Source organism: Salvia splendens, chromosome 8 (assembly GCF_004379255.2).
Source record: "Salvia splendens isolate huo1 chromosome 8, SspV2, whole genome shotgun sequence".
NCBI classification, from domain to species: Eukaryota; Viridiplantae; Streptophyta; class Magnoliopsida; order Lamiales; family Lamiaceae; genus Salvia; species Salvia splendens.
In genome coordinates this window covers 13,999,183-14,025,332 of record NC_056039.1, presented here as the reverse complement: position 1 = coordinate 14,025,332, position 26,150 = coordinate 13,999,183, and the positions used below count along the sequence as shown (strand labels likewise).

The following is a 26,150-nucleotide window of genomic DNA, read 5'->3' as shown; positions in this document are numbered from 1 at the left end:
TAAGGTAAAAAACTATTACAAATTATGCAGACACGTAACACTGCAATATTCATAGAGTAACACTGCAATATTCATAGAGTAACACTGCAATCTGGTAAGGTAAAACTATTACGAATTATACAGATACGTAACACTGCAATATTCATAGAGTAAGACTGCAATCTGGTAAGGTAAAAACAAATACGGCTATAAACTTCAAGTACTTCAAAACAACTAAATGCTCTCTTATTCCTTTTGTCTGCCACAATTTCTAGAGGACTATAAACTTCAAGTACTTCAAAACAAACTAAATGCTCTCTTATTCCTTTTGTCTGCCACAATTTCTAGAGTCATTGGGACACATTTCTCCACATTTTTCACACGATGCAATGGTTTGGTCGTCAACTTCACAGACACCAATCGGCTTGCAGAACTTCCTGAACCTGCAATTGAATGCAATTAACCATATGGTGTACTGCAATATGCACCACATAATGCAACAATCTAGTAAAGAGCAGAGTATAGCCACACGAACTTAATAAAACACGAATCAAAACGACTTTGAACAGCAATCAGTAGGTTCATAAACGAATCAAAATGAATTTGAACAACAATCAGTAGGTTCATAAACGAATCAAAACGAATTTGAACAACAATATTCACCGATGCAATTGTAACACAAATATTCAATTGCAAGTTCAGAGAAATGCAATTCGTAAATTATGAAGCAATCTGGAATTAAAAGAACATGCTACACCAAAAATGAATCAAATAAACAAATAATAATCATAAATCAAATTCAGATCAACAAAGCTGGATAAAAACATGAAATTTACATATTATCAAACAATCATGAATTCAACAAACATGCAATAATCGACGAATTTGCAAATTATCTAATAATGACTAATAAAAAGCATGAAGTTTACCGATCCTAGGGCTGATAATCGATTCACCCATATTCGAACGAATTTGTGGTGTGATTGCAGAGAAAATCGCTGATTACAGAGAATTCAGTGATTGAATAGCTCGTTGCAGATTGAAATCGCTGATTGAATTGCAGAAAAATTGCTGAATGCAGATGAATTAAACCGATCGTGTGATTGAATAGCTCGAATTGGGGTTTTTTCTTTTTTTGTTCTAGAATAGAACTTAGATTCCGTGTTTGTACTGAACTTTTTTTTTGTTCCGGGTTTGGGAGAGACGCATGACCCTCATGCGTCTCCTTTTAATGAAACGCATGACGGAGATGCGTCTTTTATAGAGACGCATGAGGGACATGCGTCGTTAAATTTTATTTAATGAAACGCATGACCCTCATGCGTCACAGGCAAAGACGCATAAGCGTCATGCGTCTTTCATTTTTTATTTTATTTTTATTTTATTTTACTATTAAAAATAAAAAATAAAAAAAATAAAATAAATTAAAAAATGAAAGACGCATGACGCTTATGAGTCTTTGCCTGTGACGCATGACACTTATGCGTCTTTCAAAAAAAATAAAGAAAAAAAAATTTAACGACGCATGTCCCTCATGCGTCTCTATAAAAGACGCATCTCCGGCATGCGTTTCATTAAAAGGAGACGCATGAGGGTCATGCGTCTCTCCCAAAGGCGGAATAAAAAAAAGTTCAGTACACTCGAGGAATGTTATCTGTGGTCTAGAACAAAAAAAGAAAAAACCCCTCGAATTGAGATGAATTCAAACAGAATTGAGATGGATATTGCAGAATCGAGAATCAAAAATCAAGAATGGTTGTGTGATTTGCAGAATCTAGCGATGAAATTGGGTGGAGAATTGTATGAAAAGTGACATGAAATTGGGTGGAGAATTGTATGGAAAGTGGCGTGTAATTGGGTGGAGAATTCCATTGCTAAATTAGAAAAAAATTCCTAATTTGCCCTTAAGCATTTTAATTTGAATAAACAATAATAAAATGAGCTGCCATTAGCAACCGTCCGATTTTTAGATCCTAGGGCTGATATTGGTGGTATGGTGTTATATTAAAAGGTGTTGTCATTTTAACACATCCCTGTAGAGATAATATCTATTCTTTCTTACCCTATATACATATACACGTAAGATCATAAGGTATAATACGTATATATACATATTATTACATGGATGTATTAATATGACAACCCTTGCTATAGTGACACCATACCACCAATTTAACAGTATTAGATCTTCAAATCGGGTGGCTCTCAGCCTACCATGTGGCAAGCTATATTAATTATAAAAAAAGGAGGGTATAATTGGTAGTCATTTTTCTTTCTGTTATTCTCCACCATCTTTCACGCCATTTTCCTTTTTCTTCTCCAGCCTAATTTAACGCCAGATTTTATCAAAATCTTCCACCATCTTCACACGATTATGCAATTATCAATCAATTCTACTCAATCTTCACAAAATTGACTGATATCGACGAGAAAGCTTAATATCCTCTTCCGCAAAATCAATTCGATCTTCACAAAACCCACCAATTCAACTAGATCTTCACACAAATTGCACGCTTCATAGTTACGTTAGACTCGATTCGATTCCACGATTCATTTTCAATTCTCCACGATTCGATTATGTTTCAATTCATTCCACAAATTCATTTTCATCTCGACTCGATTTTCACACAAATTGCATGTGCCGTTCTTCAAATTTGTCTCTGAATTCCATATTCACACAATTATGCATCAATTCCAAATTGAGTGTGCTGATAGACATGTGTTCGTGTTCTAATATTCTAGGTCGAGCCACTAAATCCAATGAATCCACTAGATCACTTGGTCTAGGAACTCAAGAGAATATAGAAGGCTCAGTCGTTGGACACACACTTCTCGCGTTCAAAGATCCCTCAACCCGTTATACTATAGACTAGTATAGAGAAGTAGGGGTCGATCCCACGAAGATGGATACGTAGGAGAGCATCTGAGGAACTTTGGATTAGAAAACGGCTGCTGCCACGCAAATTTGGGTTGAGGTTTAACTACCACTAGACCTAGGCACAAAATTAACCTCTAGACCTAGGAAACTGTAAACATCATGCTGACATCGAACAACCTTGTGGTAACAAAATAACTAACTAGCTTACTAGACCGAGCAAACGACTTCCTAATATCTCTAAACAGAAAGCAGGTAAACAGTAGGGACCATATTCCAGAAACAAAAACGTACGAAATTAAAGGTGCAACTAACTAACAAAGTATTTAACTAACAACGACATGTATCTTAGGAGCTGAATCAAACTCGAACATGAAGAAAACAGAGCACATATCTAGATTCAAGCAGAATATAGAAATTCGGGCGTTGGAAACTTGCAAACAACCGAAAATAAAACAGATCTACATATACTAGACGGAATGAAATGAAAACACGAAAGCTAGGCATAAATCTCTATCACTCTGTTTCAGATCCAACGTCGGATGCTCAATCCACTCCGGATCCAAGCAGTCTGAACCCAACAACAACCAAAATCAGCTCCATAGTTCCCGATTTAACAAGATCTACTCCGATCAACACCGGATTCCAATGATTTCACCCAAACTCAGCAACCAATACTAAATTTAAACATCAAACTCAGCAATCACAACAAACTCAGAATAATAAACATCCATAATCGAAATCGACATAAGCAGAGAAATTACGGAAAAACAGAAATTTAATAACCAAAAGCAATTCAACCGCAAACAGGGACGAACTTCGAACGGCGAAGCTCGGTGAGATCCACGACAGGAAACAAAAAATGAAAGCGTTTAAATTGTATCCTCGCCCTCCTTGAGGACGGTGTTACCCAACTACTGTCTAGCAAACTATAACCCAGAACTACCCTACGATTCCCTCATGAATACCCAGGTGTGCAGAAGTGAGTGAGCTATGAGCTACGATCTGTTAATGAGGCCTCATCCGAGAAGGTCCCCCCAGATTGCATGTTTTCTCCTTTATATAGGTGCGGACATAATCTTCTAGAAGCCTTCGTAGAAATCTCCTTTCTACCATTCAGCATCTTGATTTCCTCCGTCTTGTAATTTTTCTTCAAATTGCTCACTTATCCGCTAGTTCCTTGGACCATGCAAATGTCCTTCTCTTTTCCTGGATCTGGCGAAAACCTTCTACATACCTGGCTTAAAACATGTGTTAGACCCCACAAACGTGTGAATTTAACCCCTTAACAATGCACGAAATTAGCCTTATCAAACTGCTCACACTTAATCCATACTTGTCCTCAAGTATGAAAACAAAAAGAAAAGAAAAGAAATAAGGCGAATTTCAATGCATGGTCATCCTTGACTGCCTCTATAGACACAAACAAAACAAAACTCCTAGACCTAGAAACACTAACAGACTCAAAGAGAAAAAACAAACTCTTAATGAAAACACAAAGAAAACACAAAGGCATGAACTAGCTTCAACTTTTAAGCAGCCGTCCCCACAAGCTTAAGGCCTATCCGATTTGTCTACAATCTCCAAATCCTCCCTTTTTCCTTCTTCTACCTTATCAGTCTGTCAGTTCGTCAAGATAGCCTATTGATTTCCCATTTGTTAGATTCATTCGATCACTCATTCCTCACCAGGGATGTTAGGATCGAATCACTCTTAAGTCAATGTTACACCACTGATGCGTCGGGTTATGAGAGTTTCTCCTTCTTATAATTCTCCTTTCTTTTTAACTTCCTGGGTCAGGTTACTGTTGCTTCCTGCCCTTAGGTAATTTTTCTCCTTTTTCTACTACCCCTTTTTATATTTTTCCCTGGACTTTGTCCAGCTTATACCTCCGAATTCTGTTTATTTTATTCCTTCTTTGGACTTCGTCCAGCTTATACCTCCATTTCCTGGACTTCGTCCAGCTTATACCTCCAGAACCCAATTTTTATTTCTCTCCTTACGACTCTTCTCCTTAAGCATCAAGTGGTGACCCCTTTTATACAAGTTAGCTCACAATGTATAGGCTTATAACTCACATTTATGGTGGGGCTTCACAACTAGGTCATCTAAGGCATCCTCTATCGTTCTTACTTCATTCAAACCGAATTCAGCTTATTAAGGAAAAAAGGCCTCAAAGTTGATATGCATCATATCTTCAATTGCTCTCACTAAGGGGATCTTGCCTTATTATGTTCACTAGCTCATGCGACACACATAAAGAAACTAAACCTAAATCTAAAGACACCTAATCACATAAGAACACAACTGTACGACTCCCTCCCCCTCCCACTTCACTCAAGCTTGTCCCCAAGCAATCCCAGTGAAAGGGGGAAACAGAGAAGTACAAACAAAACTCAACAAAACATAAAAAAAACTTCAGGAACAACAATCTTGAAAAAGCAAACAAACTTCTCACACTTAGACCGAGCAGCGGGCTAAGTGGGAGAAGGCACAACAGAAGAACAACAAAAACATGCCAGAAAAAACACAAACTTCTCACACATAGACCAAAAATTGGGCTAAGCGGGAGAAGACGTAATCACAGGCAAATATATACAGAATACGGCATGCTGGGAAAAAGAAAACACTGACACAAACAACAAATATATAAACATAAAACGAAAGAAAGAGAAAAAACTAAAAGTAAAGTTACTTGGTCAAGGGGGCTTCATTTCAGGGTTTGGCTCCCTCGGGAGCCAACCTGCGGTGGAACGTAAGGGCAGGTTACTTTTGCTTTCTTTCTTGTCGGCGAATCCGACTTCTCCTTCACTTCCTCACTCGGTTGCTTGGTCAATGTCTTCTTCACAGTCAGGGTCTTTGAAGCCGACGGGGCTAGCAGAGGTTTAGACGCGGGTGGGGGATGCTGTGGAGATGAACTTCCTGGCCCTGGCTGGGTGGACACTGTTAGGGTTTTGTATACTAGAAATCACCTTTCGAGTGATTGGATATTGTAAAACTCTAATGGTTATTTTCCAATAAATGCAACAGATTATTTTTGTCATAATGTTGTCATGTTTTACATTTAATGGTTGTTTATTGCATATTTAAATGTATGAGCAAACGTAACAAAGTCTAAGTCTTTGTTTTAGTAGACCGGTTGTGGGCGTCGTCCAATTTAAGGTAACACGGTCAGTTCTAAACAAAGAAAAATAAGAATTTCACAACCTAGATAGGCCTAGACTACCTATCGCGAAAGGTTGCAATGTCAGTCCGATTATTTCTAAGCCTTATTGAAATAAGATGACGTTGGTGTGGTATAGCGCTGAATGGATCTAACAGCAAGACGAGTCTTTATGCTATCTACTGAAAGACGAGGTCTTGAGAATTAATTTCTTAATCAATGTACGTTAGCATTGAGCATACGATATTGAGTATCTACTACTTTGACTTACCAAAGGTGCGGGTTTTTCGTAACCCAACGATCCAGGTATATTGGGTAGTGGTGATCATTATCTAGAGGTGCTAGGATTGCTATTATGTTGAATGCGCGATGAGAGTCTCGTTTGATGACATCCACAAGAGGAGCTCGAAACGAGGTTTTATTATTCGGAACCTAGCTAGTTGGAGTTTAATTACTCTATGAATAATAAATAAGAGTTTCGTGCTAAGTCCACTCTTGGAATTCGAAATATGTTAATTAATTAAGTCTATAGCAGACATTAATTAATGGATGTTTCTATCTTAAGCGCGAGAAATAAATCAAATACAATTAAAGGAAACCCGGAATACTTGTAATTTCGGATTTGGAAGGCAGTGCAATATTACTTCTGTAGTGACTGCTCGTAATATTCCAATATAAGCTTATATTAAATTGTGGGTTCAATTTAATTAATAAAAAGCTAATTGGGTGAGGCCTGTTCCAAATTCTTCATTAGATCCCTGACTGGGCCCAATATGTGACTTATATAAATAGGAGAATAAAGGAGACAGAAAACACAACAATTATTTGTATAAAATTTTCGTCCCCCCTCTTAAGAGAGTTTTCAAAAATTGTGCTCCCTCCGTGAGCTGAGTTCTGTCTTCCATTATTCGAGTCCTAGTACGTTGGTGAGATTTGCCCACACAAATATCAGTGTATAGTCCGGGACACCAGTCAGAAGATCCGAGGTCTTGTATTGAAGATCTTCACGTGGATACGGAGCAAGCCATCATCGATTCTTGATTGAATCAATGAGGTAAATTGGCTAATTCCGTAGTAAGCATGTTTTAGGAATTTTATGTGCTAAAGCATGTTTTAATTCAAGTTATGAGCATGATACATGTGATAATTACGCGAATAGATTTTGTCTAAATAATCTGCTAAATAGATCAAATTCATGTGATCCGTTTTAAACGCACGCTTCCGCTGCCAGCCCCTTCAGTTGGTATCAGAGCCAGTCTTTGGCTCTGATTATTTGGATTTTAATTTCGCGAAATTCATGTATGCATGTGTTATTTGATTGCGAAGCATGTTCTTGGTATTTTTGTTTAATTTTATGCATGATGAACTCAAGAACTATCGAATCAAAGAACTTGAATTGCTCGAACGCACCACGTGCGATCGAGGTAGGGATGTCGAGACAGTGGGAGCCGGGAGCCGTGATCACGGGGCGACGCGCAGACGAGTGGGGACTCGTGCGCGCCGCCGGCCGAGACCATGCGCACCAGACGGAACCCGGGTCGAGGCCGATACGGCGGTGACTGGCACGGAGTGGTGGCTCGTCCGAGAGCCACCGAGACACCGACAGACACCAGGCCGAACCCTAGGCGGAAGGCTCGAGCTGGCCGAGAGCGGCCGCGCCACTGCGCGCACCGCTGGCCGAGAGCTCGTGCAACCCGTCGGCTCGGAGGGTCGAGCCGGGCGCCGAGACGCTGGCCGAGAGGCGCACGCCGCCGCACGTGCGCCTGGCCGAGAAGCGTCGGCACCCGTCGAGCCGGGCGACGAGACGCTGGCCGAGAGGAGCCGCGGCACCGCGCAAGCTCCTGGCCGAGCACCGCGTCACCCGACGTGGTCGAGACGGGCGCTCGAGCTGGCTGAGAGCAGCCGCGCCACCGCGCGCACCGCTGGCCGAGAGCTCGCGCCACCCGTCGAGACGGCGGGCCGAGACGGGCGTCGAGCAGCTGGCCGAGAGGCGCGTGCCGCCATGTGCGCGCCTGGCCGAGAAGCTGCGATACCCGACGATGCAGGCGGCCGAGACGCTGGCGCGCCACCTGCGCGCTAGTGTCCGAGACACTGCGTGCGTCGTGATTCGACGACGAATTCGTCGGATCTTCGTCGTTCATCGTTCGTTCGAACCTCGTACGATGAGATAACGATGAAAGATTATTTTAATGATTATTTAATTATTTTATTAAAAGATATCATTAAATATTATTATTTAATGGAAATAAAATCTTTTTGGAAGATATACCTAGATTTTAGGAATATTTTTATTATTATCTATATCTATGGAAATAAATAATATTATTTTATTCCTAGATGATATAGAAGAGAATAATTTAATAGTTTCCTAATATTAATCTAGATTTAAGGAATATTTTATTATTTTCTATATCTATGGAAATAAATAATATTATTTTGATTCCTAGATGATATGGATAAGAATAATTTAATAGTTTCCTAATATTTATATATCTAAGATCCTAAAAAGGATAGATATGTATGAATACATTAAATAATGAAATATCTCTTCCTAATCTTGAACATGGAATTAATTTGAATTTAATTTTTCATGTCTTATTAAGAATTAAATAATTCACTTATTTTAGTAAATCTTATAGTAGACATGAATAAGAATAATATTCTAGAATAATTATTCCCTAAAGGAAGATACCGATTAATAAAAGATTTAATTATCCAGTAGATTAAATACCAACAGAATTTAATTAAGCCTTAAACTGCCTCAAGGCTAAGGATAATTAAAGTAAAACCATAACCCAAAATATCTAAGCTATAATTACGAACTCAACGTTTGTATATGGTTTCCATCAATGGGTCTGCAATTTATGAAGCCTTTTTCTAATATTATCGCCACCTGCTCTGTGGGGACAATAATCCTAAGAAAATAGCAAGTTCATGAGGGCGGACTTCTCAAATATAAATAGTATGAGCTAGAATGTAGTTTCCAATATTAGCGCCACCTGCTCTGTGGGGACAATAATCCTAAGAAACTGCGAGATTCAGAAGTTCACACAGGATTTATGAGATAGCTTGATCTTGTTAGCAGCACACAAGCATTGTTATGAGAGTGTGTTGTAGAAATGAGACTCTGTAATGCTAAATTCGGTGGTCTTGCTTAGGCAACATTAGGCGGCCATGCCACTCTGTGGTCTCTGGACTATTCGTCAGTGTTGTGACCAGTAAAATTGTAAGATTGTAATGCGTATTGACTTCCTCTGGAGGGTACAAAATTTTAATTTTACAGTTGTAAGATTTTGAAAAGTTGTATGGTTAATCTAATCAAACTTCTTACATAAGTTCATGACAATAGTAAAATACTCTGTTTTGCAGTGCAAATCAAATCGTCAATATGTCGTTTAATCCTCTTTCCGCAATTCTCAAAGAAAATAAACTCGAGGGCAAAAATTACATAGAATGGAAACAAAATTTGGACATCGTTCTCACAGTAGATGAGTACATCTTTGTGCTCACCACCCCGCGACCTCCAGTGCCGCCGGCTACCGCTGCGGCAGGAGTCAGAGATGCACACAGCCGGTGGCATAAGGCGAATGAGATGGCTAAGTGCTACATGTTGGCTTCTATGTCTTCAGTACTCAAGCATCAGCATTCAGCCATGGAAACAGCCGCCGAGATTATACAGAATCTCAAAAATCTTTTTGGTACTCAGAATCGAACGGCTAAGTCTCAAGCCTTTCAGAGTATCATGTCGAAGACAATGAAGGAAGGCTCGTCTGTGAGGGACCACGTCCTTGGGATGATGGGCCACCTCAACCAAATTGAGGTCTTGGGAGGGACGATCGATCCCGAGTCCCAGGTGACTATCATCCTTCAAAGTCTTCCCCCTAGCTTCCAACAGTTCAAGCTCAACTTCGAGATGAACAAAAGGAATTACACCTTGGCAGAGCTGTTGACTGAACTTCAGTCGGCAGAGGACCTTATGGTCCAGGCTAAGGCGGCCATGATGATTTCGGCGCCTCGTTCCTCTAGCTTAAAGCCTAGCAAAGGAAAAAGGCAGGCACCGAACTGTCACGACCGCATTTTCTAAGGATAGAAAACACGGTTGATCGCGACTAGGGGAGGGTTAAAGAAGCGGGGAAAGAAATAAGGGGAAAATAAAATCAAGCATTGGTTGCGAGACATGACTAATCAAGTGCTGATACACAGAAGAAAAGATACTCGATCATGAAAACTCGAGTAATTGTTTGTAAAAATTTCAATATATCAGAGTTTTGAACAAAATAGACCTGAGTCTTTTAAGATGCACAACGGAAACAAATGAGCGCGGTTCCATGTATGAAGACATGAACCTCCGAGAGTCAAAATCTGACTGAATTAAATGTCTTGTCTCAATAGCACTTCCTCCACCACTTCGCTGCTCAACCTGCACATTTAGAAATATATGCAGGGCTGAGTACAAAAGTACTCAGTGAACACATTGCCGAAAATTACACATATACATTTGAAAATATTGTCAAACCATCATCACAGTAACACTCGGGGATTTATTGAAAAAGACCCGAGCTTACTAAAAATATTCACATTGGACTGCAACCCCTTTTCCTGTACTTTAGCCATATCTGATCACATTGTGCCGCTGAGATGGTGTTCTCATACGGTCACCTTCCCTGCCCAACACGTCAGAGGTATCCTTGTACCTGGAAGGTGGCCACCTTCCACGGTCACCTTCTCTGCCGTTCACGGCCAGAGGTTCCAAGTAGGGACACCACCCTACCCGGACTAAAAATCGAATCGATTCACATATTTCATCATTTATAATTCCTTGGCCGTAGCCAACAGATAGGCATCATAACAAAACATTTGTGGCAAGACAACATCATTAAAATCACGAACATGTGTTCGTGTTTTCATAAAATTCGATTTGTATTTTAGTATAAGAAAGCTCACCTTGATCGCTTAGTTTTCTTATCTTGAATTCTTACTCCGACCTTACTTCCGGAGATAACCTTTTTGAAAACAAACAACGTACTAATAAGACTCGAGAAATTCACATACTTATAGGAATGCATGCCCCTACTTTATTTCTTTTATCATTTGCTCACCGTTAGAAAATTTTAGAAACTTGCATATTAATTAAATTGGGAAATTTAATTAATAGCACTTCTTTATTAATATTATTATTACTACTACTACGAAATTTCTAAACTTACATTATTTATTACTAGTTCGTTTGCTATTTCGGCTCCGATTAAGCGGCATTCCATTCACTACTACAATTTTACGCAAAACTCTAAAATAAGTCCCAAGCTCAATTATGTTGGCTTAGTTACATCATTAGAAGAAATCATAAAAGAAAAAAAATAATTAATATAATCATTAATTAAATCTTATTCTAAAACTTAGGCTAAAATTTAATATTAGATTTGCTCCCAAAGGATACCATTTTCGAAACTGGGCCGAGTTTCTCTCCCATTTTTAGCCCACAATAACTAAATCTGAAAATTTGGCCTCCCTTCAATTATTTACTGCAGCCCCAGTTGTTAAAGGAATTGGGCTCAAATTTAAATTCTTCCACTCCCTTAGCCCAAGTAACTAATTCATTAGTCCAACAATAAAAAATAAAACCCATATACTCCACCCCACTATCGATTTCTCTCTCTCAAACACTATTCACCCTTCTTCCCCAAATTGCACCAAATAGGGAAAATCGCTCTCTCATATCAGAATTTCCGTCGACAAGCCACCTACCAGCGCCGCCTCCGGCGGTGGTCCCTTCCTCCTCCTCATCTCTCCTTCTCCCTTCTCTCCCTCTCTCTCTTCTCTCTTCTCTCTTCTCTCCCTCTTCACCGCCGGCATGCAGGGGCAGCGGCTTCGCCGGCCTCCTCCCGGCAGTCCTACCGTTTCCGAACAGTGGCAGATCTGCGCACTCTCTCTCTCTGTCGGCTTCCTCCATCTATCTCTCTCTCCACTACACTCCGATTCCCGCCGTCACCGCGAATCCGCCTCCGCCATCCAGCTTCCCCTCTATCACTTCTTTCCTCTCCTATCTCTCGTCTCTCGGTTCTGCCGCCGCCTCTCCTCTGCGCCTCGCCATTCTCCGATAGGTAAGGTAGGCCAATTTTATTTTTATCATTTTTCCCCTTTGTTATACTTTCTAAAGATTAAATCTTGGATTTAAAAGTTTGGTGTTTTTTTAATTGTAGATTCGTCAAGGTTGTGATATTGGCAGTTGCTAGGGTGTCGGGCTGCCCTCATCGTCTCTGGGCTGTCGAGAATCTGTCTCCGGCAGATTCATACCCATGAGATAAGTTTTCCTAACTTGTGCTTACTTTAGTTTGTCTATTATATAGATTTGAAGACTTTGAGTAATTATCTTGCTACTTGGAAGATTTGATGGTGAAACACTACTTAATAAATGTGGTTTCTGATCTTACATGGGCAGATTCTACTTTCAAAATTATATATGCATATGCTTACATATATTGAAATTTGAAAGAAAATAAAGGACTTGGTGTTTACCTTATTGATATGAGAACAAAGTGTTGTTGGATTGTGGAGTCTGATCCTATAATCATCTGCCATACTCCCCCGTCTCTGATTCTTGTTCCCCCATTCGATTTGTTGGTGTGTGTGAAGAGAAGTTTGGGTTCGATAGTGGTGTGGGGGTGAAGAAGATGATTGTGATCTCTACGTAATGTGGAGGTTAAAAAATGATTGGGATATCTATATACATAAACAAATAATATGGAGGAGGGAGGAGGGAGGAGGTCAATGAAACTTATCCTTCAAGAAAAAATTTTGTCCCTCCTGACCTCCAATTAATGCAACATTAAATGTTGTGTGGAAAAATTCGATCCTATGAATCTGCACTATTTTTTTTATTATTATTTAATTATTCATTTAATTTGGTGTAGGTATAATCGGTTCAAGTTCGTGTTTGCCCACGCTAAAGTACCCGATTTTCTTAGAACGCATGATGTATAGATTAAATTTTGTTGGACTTTTGTTGGATGTATCGGACATTAAAATTTTGATTTTGGGATCTCATTTATTTATTATACATATATATTTTTTTATATACTTGGCTGACGTTAGAAACAAAAACGACACTCGATCGTGGCTCGGATTTAAATCACATAAAAGTCACTTATATAAATAATCAAGCTAATAATATAGTTTCTAATAATATCGGCTTAGCGGGTCGTTACATTCTACCCCTCTTAAAAGAAATTTCGTCCCGAAATTTAGGATGTATTTAGACAAAAAGCTCGGGACATTTCTCTTCTAGCTCCCATGTTGCTTCTACCTGTTCATGGTGTTTCCACAAAACCTTCATTGTAGTAATCGACTTATTCCGAAGTTGCTGTACCTTTCGATCTAGTATTCTTACCGGCTTTACTTCGTAACTCAGGCCGGACTCTAGAGCGATTTTTCGTGGCGCATCACTTTTTTTTTCAAACACGTACCTTCGAAGTTGGGAGACGTGGAATACGTTGTGTGCGTTCCCAAAGTTGGGTGGTAATGCCAAGCGATATGCTACTAGGCCCACTTCCTCTAGAATTTCATAAGGTCGCACGCGAGGAAATATATAGTTGATCTAACCGTTTTAACTTTGATAGGGACTGAATTTAGGATTCCAAGAGAAATATTCGAATCCTCCTTACTTTGTATAGGCTCCAAGGTAACCATAAAAATAAAATGATTATAATTATTTCAATTACGTGAGTGTTTGGTTCACCACAAACTCTCACCATTAGCTTGCAACAAAGGTTTTTTATGAAGTGCAAAGACTAGGATCAATTGGGCTCATTATGCTCACTCCCAGAAAAGAAAAGATACAACTTCAAAGGGTTTGAGCTATACCCATAGAGCTTGAGAATTTTGTTGTGGAAAAGAGCTTGTCAGATGAAATAAATTGCGAAAGTGAGGGTACGATGAATAGAATGCAGATGTTAATAATAGGTTGCCAATAATATAATCAAAATGAACAGTGAAGGAGAAAAAGTTTCCAGTATCTCCAGATGATAACAGGAAGACCTGAGATGGTGGGTTACAAATAGATTTGAAAAGAATAGGAAAAACAAACAATTGCAATTTGCTCAACAACACTGTGATAGAAGATAATATCAATGAAATGTTTAGAGTTTATAAGTAGTTCAGGGAAACTGACTAATAAAGAGGGCAACAAGAGGAAACTAGCCAAGGGAGAAGCAATATGCCAGCTTTAAATATGGAGCTGCAGAAAAACTCAAATCAAGAGACAATAGTGATATTTGAATTTAGAAGATGAGAGTCCTCATATAAAAGAAAGTGTTTGTCAATAAGTATGTCTGAAAACACAAAAGGTAAAAAAAAGTAAGGTCTCACTAGATGGCTGCTCAAATATAATGAGACTGAAAATGATTGGTCTCAAGTGGTTTTGAGAAGAGGAATAACAAGATATTTACCCTTTTGGGTCAACAACATCGTGATACTATATCACGTTAATGAATTCACAAAGTTTATAACCAAATCACGGAAATTAACTAGTAAAGAAGACAACCAGAGCAAACTAGTTCGGGAAGAGAGCAAATTACTTTAGACTTGGAGTTGCTGAAGAGCTCAAAGCATGATGGAATAATTGTAGTGGAATTAATAAGAGGGAACTACTCATATAAAATAAAGAGCTTGTCAAGAAGCACTTTTGAAAACAAAAAAAAGTCCACTAATGATCTTTGAGGAATATATCATTGAAAAGACAATTGTAAACATGTTCATTCTGAAGGCTATAAATAAAGCAGCTCCGAGTATAAGAGTTTGCTGGCAAGAATTCAGAGAGTCAAAGTATTGCTTTTATAAAGAATGAGTAAAGAATGATTGTAGTCACCGGAGGTTATCAGAAAACATGAGGGAGCAAGCTCAAAACTGAAAGTGATTCACAACCTTGACATAGAAGAGGGAAAGTAATGACACATTACCTTGCAAAAGGAGTCATTTAAGTTCTTAATTCAACAAAAGGTATTTTGATCAAGAGGGTGCGAGAAAAAAATGGAATTCATGGGAATCCAAGTAAGCGTTGCTGATGAATCTTCTTGGTTAACTACAATGGTGATACTCCCTTGTTTAATTCTTTATAGAGGATGGTAAATGAGTTAGGGGAAACTTTGGTCACAAGCTACTTTCACTTTACCATCACATCAGATGACCATATGTGGGGATTACGACTCTTTGGTACTCTCTATTCGTCATAAAGCTCATCCTCGTAACACGTCGTTTCTGTTTACTTATTATTTGCAAGACTGGATTCTTTGTCTACGTTGCAGTCAATTCTCTTGCTAAATATGTATATATCACTTAGTTGGATCGAAGGTACGACCCTTTGGAGTGATTGGATTGTCAAGAAAGACAATGGCTAACCCAGATTATTCATGTCATTGGGACGTAGAAAATGGCATTCAACCCCTACCATCTTTCTAGAAACATCGTTTTGTTCTATGTTGGATTACTTTTCTGGTGACGAAGTTTCTTTCTTATTCCGTCCTTTTCTTTTCGTCGCTCGGGAAAGCGAGAAATGTTCATACTGTACTTCTAAGTTCGAGTTCATATTGTATTCTAGAAGGAACGCATAACTAAGTATTCAAAGTTTTTGAAAATTTCGATTTCCCCATACTAGCAACATGATTCAATGACTACTCAAAAAGATATATCCTTTCACAAACTCAAAAAGAGACATCATTTCAACAATTGGTACCCGACTCGTATACTTTATACTTTCATATTTCAGTATTTTTTTCCATTTAGGAAAGTTACTTCTTTTATTCATACATTCACAGTCTTTAGCCTAGAAAAGATAACTCTTTCTTTAAGCATGCTACCAAATCAAGAAACATCAACTCTTTCTTTAAACCTAGTGTTTTCATCTGTTCACTCAAATTAAATGTATGAGTTATTTCTCCATTTCAAACTTTCAAACATCTTGACTTTCTTCTGAAAAAGAACAAGTTACCTTTTCCTCATTGAGCGCGATTGGTGGGAGTGCTAAGAGCATTTTCATCGATTAGACAGTCTAGTGGAACAAGGCTAGACCAAAGATTTTCAAAGAAAACTCTCGGGTTCAGAGCGAGAAAGAATGCTCTGATACCACTCTGTCACGACCGCATTTTCTAAGGATAGAAAACACGGTTGATCGCGACTAGGGGAGGGTTAAAGAAGCGGGGAAAGAAATAAGGGGAAAATAAAATCAAGCATTGGTTGCGAGACATGACTAATCAAGTGCTGATACACAGAAGAAAAGATACTCGATCATGAAAACTCGAGTAATTGTTTGTAAAAATTTCAATATATCAGAGTTTTGAACAAAATATACCTGAGTCTTTTAAGATGCACAACGGAAACAAATGAACGCGGTTCCATGTATGAAGACATGAACCTCCGAGAGTCAAAATCTGACTGAATTAAATGTCTTGTCTCAATAGCACTTCCTCCACCACTTCGCTGCTCAACCTGCACATTTAGAAATATATGCAGGGCTGAGTACAAAAGTACTCAGTGAACACATTGCCGAAAATTACACATATACATTTGAAAATATTGTCAAGCCATCATCACAGTAACACTCGGGGATTTATTGAAAAAGACCCGAGCTTACTAAAAATATTCACATTGGACTGCAACCTCTTTTCCTGTACTTTAGCCATATCTGATCACATTGTGCCGCTGAGATGGTGTTCTCATACGGTCACCTTCCCTGCCCAACACGTCAGAGGTATCCTTGTGCCTGGAAGGTGGCCACCTTCCACGGTCACCTTCTCTGCCGTTCACGGCCAGAGGTTCCAAGTAGGGACACCACCCTACCCGGACTAAAAATCGAATCGATTCACATATTTCATCATTTATAATTCCTTGGCCGTAGCCAACAGATAGGCATCATAACAAAACATTTGTGGCAAGACAACATCATTAAAATCACGAACATGTGTTCGTGTTTTCATAAAATACGATTTGTATTTTAGTATAAGAAAGCTCACCTTGATCGCTTAGTTTTCTTATCTTGAATTCTTACTCCGACCTTACTTGCGGAGATAACCTTTTTGAAAACAAACAACGTACTAATAAGACTCGAGAAATTCACATACTTATAGGAATGCATGCCCCTGCTTTATTTCTTTTATCATTTGCTCACCGTTAGAAAATTTTAGAAACTTGCATATTAATTAAATTAGGAAATTTAATTAATAGCACTTCTTTATTAATATTATTATTACTACTACTACGAAATTTCTAAACTTACATTATTTATTACTAGTTCGTTTGCTATTTCGGCTCCGATTAAGCGGTATTCCATTCACTACTACAATTTTATGCAAAACTCTAAAATAAGTCCCAAGCTCAATTATGTTGGCTTAGTTACATCATTAGAAGAAATCATAAAAGAAAAAAAAATAATTAATATAATCATTAATTAAATCTTATTCTAAAACTTAGGCTAAAATTTAATATTAGATTTGCTCCCAAAGGATACCATTTTCGAAACTGGGCCGAGTTTCTCTCCATTTTTTAGCCCACAATAACTAAATCCGAAAATTGGGCCTCCCTTCAATTATTTACTGCAGCCCCAGTTGTTAAAGGAATTGGGCTCAAATTTAAATTTATCCACTCCCTTAGCCCAAGTAACTAATTCATTAGTCCAACAATAAAAAATAAAACCCATATACTCCACCCCACTATCGATTTCTCTCTCTCAAACACTATTCACCCTTAGGGAAAATCTCTCTCTCATATCAGAATTTCCGTCGACAAGCCACCTACCAGCGCCGCCTCCGCCTCTGGTGCGGCCGTCACCCCACCACCACCTCCGGCGGTGGTCCCTTCCTCCTCCTCATGTCTCCTTCTCCCTTCTCTCCCTCTCTCTCTTCTCTCTTCTCTCCTTCTTCACCGCCGGCATGCAGGGGCAGCGGCTTCGCCGGCCTCCTCCCGGCAGTCCTACTGTTTCCGAACAGTGGCAGATCTGCGCACTCTCTCTCTCTGTCGGCTTCCTCCATCTATCTCTCTCTCCACTCCACTCCGATTCCCGCCGTCACCGCGAATCCGCCTCCGCCGTCCAGCTTCCCCTCTATCACTTCTTTCCTCTCCTATCTCTCGTCTCTCGGTTCTGCCGCCGCCTCTCCTCCGCGCCTCGCCATTCTCCGATAGGTAAGGTAGGCCAATTTTATTTTTACCATTTTTCCCCTTTGTTATACTTTCTAAAGATTAAATCTTGGATTTAAAAGTTTGGTGTTTTTTTAATTGTAGATTCGTCAAGGTTGTGATATTGGCAGTTGCTAGGGTGTCGGGCTGCCCTCATCGTCTCTGGGCTGTCGAGAATCTGTCTCCGGCAGATTCATACCCATGAGATAAGTTTTCCTAACTTGTGCTTACTTTAGTTTGTCTATTATATAGATTTGAAGACTTTGAGTAATTATCTTGCTACTTGGAAGATTTGATGGTGAAACACTACTTAATAAATGTGGTTTCTGATCTTACATGGGCAGATTCTACTTTCAAAATTATATATGCATATGCTTACATATATTGAAATTTGAAAGAAAATAAAGGACTTGGTGTTTACCTTATTGATATGAGAACAAAGTGTTGTTGGATTGTGGAGTCTGATCCTATAATCATCTGCCATACTCCCCCGTCTCTGATTCTTGTTCCCCCATTCGATTTGTTGGTGTGTGTGTGAAGAGAAGTTTGGGTTCGATAGTGGTGTGGGGGTGAAGATGATGATTGTGATCTCTACGTAATGTGGAGGTTAAAAAATGATTGGGATATCTATATACATATACAAATAATATGGAGGATGGAGGAGGTCAATGAAACTTATCCTTCAAGAAAAAATTTTGTCCCTCCTGACCTCCAATTAATGCAACATTAAATGTTGTGTGGAAAAATTCGATCCTATGAATCTGCACTATTTTTTTATTATTATTTAATTATTCATTTAATTTGGTGTAGGTATAATCGGTTCAAGTTCGTGGCTGCCCGCGCTAAAGTATCTGATTTTCTTAGAACGCATGATGTAATGATTAAATTTTGTTGGACTTTTGTTGGATGTATCGGACATTAAAATTTTGATTTTGAGATCTCATTTATTTATTATACATATATATATTTTTTATATACTTGGCTGACGTTAGAAACAAAAACGACACTCGATCGTGGCTCGGATTTAAATCACATAAAAGTCACTTATATAAATAATCAAGCTAATAATATAGTTTATAATAATATCGGCTTAGCGGGTCGTTACATTCTACCCCTCTTAAAAGAAATTTCGTCCCGAAATTTAGGATGTATTTAGACAAAAAGCTCGGGACATTTCTCTTCTAGCTCCCATGTTGCTTCTACCTGTTCATGGTGTTTCCACAAAACCTTCATTGTAGTAATCGACTTATTCCGAAGTTGCTGTACCTTTCGATCTAGTATTCTTACCGGCTTTACTTCGTAACTCAGGCCGGACTCTAGAGCGATTTTTCGTGGCGCATCACTTTTTTTTACAAACACGTACCTTCGAAGTTGGGAGACGTGGAATACGTTGTGTGCGTTCCCAAAGTTGGGTGGTAATGCCAAGCGATATGCTACTAGGCCAACTTCCTCTAGAATTTCATAAGGTCGCACGCGAGGAAATATATAGTTGATCTAACCGTTTTAACTTTGATAGGAACTGAATTTGGGATTCCAAGAGAAATATTCGAATCCTCCTTACTTTGTATAGGCTCCAAGGTAACCATAAAAATAAAATGATTATAATTATTTCAATTACGTGAGTGTTTGGTTCACCACAAACTCTCACCATTAGCTTGCAACAAAGGTTTTTTATGAAGTGCAAAGACTAGGCTCAATTGGGCTCATTATGCTCACTCCCAGAAAAGAAAAGATACAACTTCAAAGGGTTTGAGCTATACCCATAGAGCTTGAGAATTTTGTTGTGGAAAAGAGCTTGTCAGATGGAATAAATTGCGAAAGTGAGGGTACGATGAATAAAATGTAGATGTTAATAATAGGTTGCCAATAATATAATCAAAATGAACAGTGAAGTAGAAAAAGTTTCCAGTATCTCCAGATGATAACAGGAAGACCTGAGATGGTGGGTTACAAATAGATTTGAAAAGAATAGGAAAAACAAACAATTGCAATTTGCTCAACAACACTGTGATAGAAGATCATATCAACGAAATGTTTAGAGTTTATAAGTAGTTCAGGGAAACTGACTAATAAAGAGGGCAACAAGAGGAAACTAGCCAAGGGAGAAGCAATATGCCAGCTTTAAATATGTAGCTACAGAAAAACTCAAATCAAGAGACAATAGTGATATTTGAATTTAGAAGATGAGAGTCCTCATATAAAAGAAAGTGTTTGTCAATAAGTATGTCTGAAAACACAAAAGGTAAAAAAAAGTAAGGTCTCACTAGATGGCTGCTCAAATATAATGAGACTGAAAATGATTGGTCTCAAGTGGTTTTGAGAAGAGGAATAACAAGATATTTACCCTTTTGGGTCAACAACATCGTGATACTATATCACGTTAATGAATTCACAAAGTTTATAACCAAATCACGGAAATTAACTAGTAGAGAAGACAACCAGAGCAAACTAGTTCGGGAAGAGAGCAAATTACTTTAGACTTGGAGTTGCTGAAGAGCTCAAAGCATGATGGAATAATTGTAGTGGAATTAATAAGAGGGAACTACTCATATAAAATAAAGAGCTTGTCAAGAAGCACTTTTGAAAACAAAAAAAAAGTCCACTAATGATCTTTGAGGAATATATCATTGAAAAGACAATTGTAAACATGTTCATTCTGAAGGCTATAAATAAAGCAGCTCCGAGTATAAGAGTTTGCTGGCAAGAATTCAGAGAGTCAAAGTATTGCTTTTATAAAGAATGAGTAAAGAAGGATTGTAGTCACCGGAGGTTATCAGAAAACATGAGGGAGCAAGCTCAAAACTGAAAGTGATTCACAACCTTGACTTAGAAGAGGGAAAGTAATGACACATTACCTTGCAAAAGGAGTCATTTAAGTTCTTAATTCAACAAAAGGTATTTTGATCAAGAGGGTGCGAGAAAAAATGGAATTCATGGGAATCCAAGTAAGCGTTGCTGATGAATCTTCTTGGTTAACTACAATGGTGATACTCCCTTGTTAATTCTTTATAGAGGATGGTAAATGAGTTAGGGGAAACTTTGGTCACAAGCTACTTTAACTTTACCATCACGTCAGATGACCATATGTGGGGATTACGACTCTTTGGTACTCTCTATTCGTCATAAAGCTCATCCTCGTAACACGTCGTTTCTGTTTACTTATTATTTGCAAGACTGGATTCTTTGTCTACGTTGCAGTCAATTCTCTTGCTAAATATGTATATATCACTTAGTTGGATCGAAGGTACGACCCTTTGGAGTGATTGGATTGTCAAGAAAGACAATGGCTAACCCAGATTATTCATGTCATTGGGACGTAGAAAATGGCATTCAACCCCTACCATCTTTCTAGAAACATCGTTTTGTTCTATGTTGGATTACTTTTCTGGTGACGAAGTTTCTTTCTTATTCCGTCCTTTTCTTTTCGTCGCTCGGGAAAGCGAGAAATGTTCATACTGTACTTCTAAGTTCGAGTTCATATTGTATTCTAGAAGGAACACATAACTAAGTATTCAAAGTTTTTGAAAATTTCGATTTCCCCATACTAGCAACATGATTCAATGACTACTCAAAAAGATATATCCTTTCACAAACTCAAAAAGAGACATCATTTCAACAATTGGTACCCGACTCGTATACTTTATACTTTCATATTTCAGTATTTTTTTCCATTTAGGAAAGTTACTTCTTTTATTCATACATTCACAGTCTTTAGCCGAGAAAAGATAACTCTTTCTTTAAGCATGCTACCAAATCAAGAAACATCAACTCTTTCTTTAAACCTAGTGTTTTCATCTGTTCACTCAAATTAAATGTATGAGTTATTTCTCCATTTCAAACTTTCAAACATCTTGACTTTCTTCTAAAAAAGAACAAGTTACCTTTTCCTCATTGAGCGCGATTGGTGGGAGTGCTAAGAGCATTTTCATCGATTAGACAGTCTAGTGGAACAAGGCTAGACCAAAGATTTTCAAAGAAAACTCTCGAGTTCAGAGCGAGAAAGAATGCTCTGATACCACTCTGTCACGACCGCATTTTCTAAGGATAGAAAACACGGTTGATCGCGACTAGGGGAGGGTTAAAGAAGCGGGGAAAGAAATAAGGGGAAAATAAAATCAAGCATTGGTTGCGAGACATGACTAATCAAGTGCTGATACACAGAAGAAAAGATACTCGATCATGAAAACTCGAGTAATTGTTTGTAAAAATTTCAATATATCAGAGTTTTGAACAAAATAGACCTGAGTCTTTTAAGATGCACAACGGAAACAAATGAGCGCGGTTCCATGTATGAAGACATGAACCTCCGAGAGTCAAAATCTGACTGAATTAAATGTCTTGTCTCAATAGCACTTCCTCCACCACTTCGCTGCTCAACCTGCACATTTAGAAATATATGCAGGGCTGAGTACAAAAGTACTCAGTGAACACATTGCCGAAAATTACACATATACATTTGAAAATATTGTCAAGCCATCATCACAGTAACACTCGGGGATTTATTGAAAAAGACCCGAGCTTACTAAAAATATTCACATTGGACTGCAACCCCTTTTCCTGTACTTTAGCCATATCTGATCACATTGTGCCGCTGAGATGGTGTTCTCATACGGTCACCTTCCCTGCCCAACACGTCAGAGGTATCCTTGTGCCTGGAAGGTGGCCACCTTCCACGGTCACCTTCTCTGCCGTTCACGGCCAGAGGTTCCAAGTAGGGACACCACCCTACCCGGACTAAAAATCGAATCGATTCACATATTTCATCATTTATAATTCCTTGGCCGTAGCCAACAGATAGGCATCATAACAAAACATTTGTGGCAAGACAACATCATTAAAATCACGAACATGTGTTCGTGTTTTCATAAAATACGATTTGTATTTTAGTATAAGAAAGCTCACCTTGATCGCTTAGTTTTCTTATCTTGAATTCTTACTCCGACCTTACTTGCGGAGATAACCTTTTTGAAAACAAACAACGTACTAATAAGACTCGAGAAATTCACATACTTATAGGAATGCATGCCCCTACTTTATTTCTTTTATCATTTGCTCACCGTTAGAAAATTTTAGAAACTTGCACATTAATTAAATTAGGAAATTTAATTAATAGCACTTCTTTATTAATATTATTATTACTACTACTACGAAATTTCTAAACTTACATTATTTATTACTAGTTCGTTTGCTATTTCGGCTCTGATTAAGCGGCATTCCATTCACTACTACAATTTTACGCAAAACTCTAAAATAAGTCCCAAGCTCAATTATGTTGGCTTAGTTACATCATTAGAAGAAATCATAAAAGAAAAAAAAATAATTAATATAATCATTAATTAAATCTTATTCTAAAACTTAGGCTAAAATTTAATATTAGATTTGCTCCCAAAGGATACCATTTTCGAAACTGGGCCGAGTTTCTCTCCCTTTTTTAGCCCACAATAACTAAATCCGAAAATTGGGCCTCCCTTCAATTATTTACTGCAGCCCCAGTTGTTAATGGAATTGGGCTCAAATTTAAATTCTTCCACTCCCTTAGCCCAAGTAACTAATTCATTAGTCCAACAATAAAAAATAAAACCCATATACTCCACCCCACTATCGATTTCTCTCTCTCAAACACTATTCACCCTTAGGGAAAATCTCTCTCTCATATCAGAATTTCCGTCGACAAGCCACCTACCAGCGCCGCCTCCGCCTCTGGTGCGGCCGTCACCCCACCACCACCTCCGGCGGTGGTCCCTTCCTCCTCCTCATGTCTCCTTCTCCCTTCTCTCCCTCTCTCTCTTCTCTCTTCTCTCCCTCTTCACCGCCGGCATGCAGGGGCAGCGGCTTCGCCGGCCTCCTCCCGTTTCCGAACAGTGGCAGATCTGCGCACTCTCTCTCTCTGTCGGCTTCCTCCATCTATCTCTCTCTCCACTCCACTCCGATTCCCGCCGTCACCGCGAATCCGCCTCCGCCGTCCAGCTTCCCCTCTATCACTTCTTTCCTCTCCTATCTCTCGTCTCTCGGTTCTGCCGCCGCCTCTCCTCCGCGCCTCGCCATTCTCCGATAGGTAAGGTAGGCCAATTTTATTTTTATCATTTTTCCCCTTTGTTATACTTTCTAAAGATTAAATCTTGGATTTAAAAGTTTGGTGTTTTTTTAATTGTAGATTCGTCAAGGTTGTGATATTGGCAGTTGCTAGGGTGTCGGGTTGCCCTCATCGTCTCTGGGCTGTCGAGAATCTGTCTCCGGCAGATTCATACCCATGAGATAAGTTTTCCTAACTTGTGCTTACTTTAGTATGTCTATTATATAGATTTGAAGACTTTGAGTAATTATCTTGCTACTTGGAAGATTTGATGGTGAAACACTACTTAATAAATGTGGTTTCTGATCTTACATGGGCAGATTCTACTTTCAAAATTATATATGCATATGCTTACATATATTGAAATTTGAAAGAAAATAAAGGACTTGGTGTTTACCTTATTGATATGAGAACAAAGTGTTGTTGGATTGTGGAGTCTGATCCTATAATCATCTGCCATACTCCCCCGTCTCTGATTCTTGTTCCCCTATTCGATTTGTTGGTGTGTGTGTGAAGAGAAGTTTGGGTTCGATAGTGGTGTGGGGGTGAAGAAGATGATTGTGATCTCTACGTAATGTGGAGGTGAAAAAATGATTGGGATATCTATATACATATACAAATAATATGGAGGAGGGAGGAGGTCAATGAAACTTATCCTTCAAGAAAAAATTTTGTCCCTCCTGACCTCCAATTAATGCAACATTAAATGTTGTGTGGAAAAATTCGATCCTATGAATCTGCACTATTTTTTTTATTATTTAATTATTCATTTAATTTGGTGTAGGTATAATCGGTTCAAGTTCGTGGCTGCCCGCGCTAAAGTACCCGATTTTCTTAGAACGCATGATGTATAGATTAAATTTTGTTGGACTTTTGTTGGATGTATCGGACATTAAAATTTTAATTTTGGGATCTCATTTATTTATTATACATATATATATTTTTTATATACTTGGCTGACGTTAGAAACAAAAACGACACTCGATCGTGGCTCGGATTTAAATCACATAAAAGTCACTTATATAAATAATCAAGCTAATAATATAGTTTATAATAATATCGGCTTAGCGGGTCGTTACACGAACTCAGGACCGACCAAGATAGCTAAGGGAAAGAAGAAGAAGAGGGCTAACAAGAAGCCCACGGGGAAGTGTTTCAAGTGTGGAGAGAAGGGGCATTGGAAGCCAGACTGTCCTAAACGGGGCAAGGCTACAGGTATGCACCAAGCTCTAGTTGTCGAGTCTTGTTTGACTTCGACATCAATTTGCACATGAGTTATTGACACAGGAGCCACTGATCATATTTGTTTTGATCCTGACTTATTGCAGGTGACAAGACGGCTACATGATCGTGAGATCGAAGTCCAGCTGGGCGACGCTACCAAAGTGGCGGCCGTTGCAGTGGGAGACATTTATTTGCGTATTAGTAGTGATAGATTTTTGATTTTGAAGAATGTTTTGTTGATACCTTCTTTTAGAAGAAATTTAATTTCAGTTTCTAAATTGGTTTATGATGGATCTTCGATTTCTTTTAATGACAACTGCGTTATTAAGAAAGATGGTTCTTATATCTGTCGTGGTATCATGGAAAACAATCTGGACACAATCACTTCTACACAGTTTAATAATCACAAATCAGAACTCAATACAACATCGAAAATTTCAAAGAAACGAAAAGAACCTTCAAATTCAATGAACGAAACGTACTTGTGGCACCTTAGACTTGGTCATGCCAATGAAAGGAGGATCCATTCTCTTGTTCAACAAGATCTTATCAAAGGTCTAGAGGAGGAACCTTTTCATAAGTGTGAGTCATGCTTAGAAGGCAAGATGACCAAGAGGCCTTTTAAGGCTAAGGGCAATAGGTCCAAGGAAGTACTTGAGCTCGTTCATTCCGAT

General features: G+C 38.7%; 3 long non-coding RNA genes across 3 annotated transcripts; all 3 read right to left on the bottom strand.

Moving 5' to 3' along the window:
* On the bottom strand, positions 1-1,065 carry LOC121744384. The gene is made up of 2 exons (XR_006038591.1): positions 909-1,065; positions 1-422 (listed from the first exon to the last, which is right to left on the bottom strand). It is a non-coding gene; the product is annotated as an uncharacterized LOC121744384 (long non-coding RNA).
* Positions 1,066-16,442: 15,377 nt separating this feature from the next.
* On the bottom strand, positions 16,443-18,661 carry LOC121744437. The gene is made up of 3 exons (XR_006038600.1): positions 18,601-18,661; positions 17,021-17,079; positions 16,443-16,496 (listed from the first exon to the last, which is right to left on the bottom strand). It is a non-coding gene; the product is annotated as an uncharacterized LOC121744437 (long non-coding RNA).
* A 3,842-nt stretch (positions 18,662-22,503) lies between these two features.
* On the bottom strand, positions 22,504-24,778 carry LOC121744493. The gene is made up of 3 exons (XR_006038632.1): positions 24,650-24,778; positions 23,082-23,140; positions 22,504-22,557 (listed from the first exon to the last, which is right to left on the bottom strand). It is a non-coding gene; the product is annotated as an uncharacterized LOC121744493 (long non-coding RNA).
* Between the last annotated feature and the right edge of the window lie 1,372 nt (positions 24,779-26,150).